Below are 1,860 nucleotides of genomic sequence, written 5' to 3'. Positions count from 1 at the left end.
AAAATTATATTTCTTATGATAGATTTGTTAATGAAAATATTAATTTATGATCTCAATAAATATTTTCAGATGTATTGTGTGTAAAATAATCTTTTTATTATAATTTACATCTCATATAATGCAACATTTTTCTGACTCTATTTAAAATTAACTGTAATGAAACAGTCTTACATTTAGAGGTTCTTAATGCATGGAATGTAGAACAGTTTATGACAGGAAGAGGTATGCCCCACCTGTTGTTTAATACTCTTTTCTAATAATTTGGAATTAAAAATGGCAAGAGGCACTAGTTACAAGTGGTACTAGACAATACAGGCTCACAAATTCCTTATCATCTTGGAATGATTGTAGTTTTAATGGCTAATGATAAATGTATCCTTGAAAGAAAATGGCTGAATGAGTTCAGTTGAAATGCAATAAAATGTCCTCCCCTTATAAAAACAGATGAGATCATCCATGAAACAAACACAAGGTAAGAAATTAAGTGTAGTTTTAAAATTTGTTAAAATTATTATTTTTCTTGCTTGATTAATCGAGTAAAAATGTATCGGTTCTATGTAACAAGACAAATTGTGAGTATATACTTCATGTCTTCCATTAAGCAAGATATTTTTAGAAAATTTTAATTACAGTTTCCAGATAGGGATTTTCATAATTAGCATAAGTGCTGAATGTTATCTCACTACTACCATAAAAATTATTAAACAGTAATACTATAACTGATAAAATACTAAAATTACTCATCACCATGTAAAAGAAAAGCTTTTATTTATATTTAAATAAGTACAAAAATTCTTTAGCCCATATGAATGGCCCCAAATAATTTTTTTTGTTAATTGTTATGCAGATTAATTAGTATACTGTACATACATACCTACTTATTTCTGTCTGTTTAATTACTGTAATTTAGTTAAACGCAGTTTAAAATGATGCACAGGTTGGATATGGAGGAGGAGATTGGAGCTATACCATGTAAACAGAAGGGGAGAGACTAATTTTACTCCTGTTTCTATTTATAACTGTGGAAGCAAAGTATTAACTCAAGGTCTTTTAACTCATTGTGCCTTAGAGGTGTACCAATTTGTTATTTGTAAGCCGCATACTACTAATGTGATACTGTAATTTACTTGTTATACCTGTATAGAAGCTTATTTATTTGTTTCTAGTGTTCAAAACACTAGAAAAAAAATATTTTTATACGTCCATCATTTGAAAAGTCAAAGGTGAGTTAGAGTTTAAAATTCTACACCCGAATTTATTAAAATTTTTCATTGAATTCAACAGGAAACGGTGCTGAATTTTTAATTTATTAATTTAAATGAATGCAACGTCCAATCAGAAATCGGGAAAGGTAATCATTTATATCGATAATGATCAATTACCGGTGTCTTAGTTCAGTTTTTAATTAACAGATGGCTGTTGCGTAGTTTCAAAAAATGTCTCCATGGTTACCTGTACAAACAAGATGGCGGATGATATACGTGCGTTTGCTTGTAAGTTATTTACCACGCGTGTAATCGGGTTAATTGTTCGATTTTGTTCAGTTAATGCATGAAAATAAATCGGGTTAACATAATTATATGTTTGTGGGTGGGCGAGGCTTCGATTTTTATCTTCGACGACTGACATACTTTTGGAAAATTAATTTATTTTAGTGACTTTTACTGATTTTTATTGTTGAAATCTAAATCGCAGACTCGTAATCTTCCTCTTAATCAAAAAAAAAAAAATATTGAAAAATAATCCTCTTCGTTAAATTATAAGAAAAAATATGTAATTAGTTTCAGTTTTTGAATTTTGATACTCGTTTCTGATTGGATGAATTTTTAAAGTATAAAAAAGAAGAGTCATAAGAGGGTG

The 1,860-nt window shown here is 28.8% G+C and overlaps 1 protein-coding gene across 1 annotated transcript in view; it reads left to right on the top strand.

Moving 5' to 3' along the window:
• Window positions 1–1,017: 1,017 nt before the first annotated feature.
• Window positions 1,018–1,860, top strand: part of LOC111640263 (NADP-dependent malic enzyme-like) — a 45,073-nt gene continuing 44,230 nt past the window's right edge. The window contains exon 1 of the mRNA XM_023386265.1: window positions 1,018–1,223. The gene's annotated coding sequence lies outside the window, so the exon portion shown is untranslated. The remainder of the gene's footprint in view (window positions 1,224–1,860) is intronic.

The sequence above is a fragment of the Centruroides sculpturatus genome, unplaced genomic scaffold, assembly GCF_000671375.1.
Source record: "Centruroides sculpturatus isolate CEXI.00-Female unplaced genomic scaffold, Cexi_2.0 scaffold177, whole genome shotgun sequence".
Classification (NCBI taxonomy): Eukaryota; Metazoa; Arthropoda; class Arachnida; order Scorpiones; family Buthidae; genus Centruroides; species Centruroides sculpturatus.
Note: the sequence above shows the minus strand (reverse complement) of the source record. Positions and strands in the feature narration are given on the sequence as shown.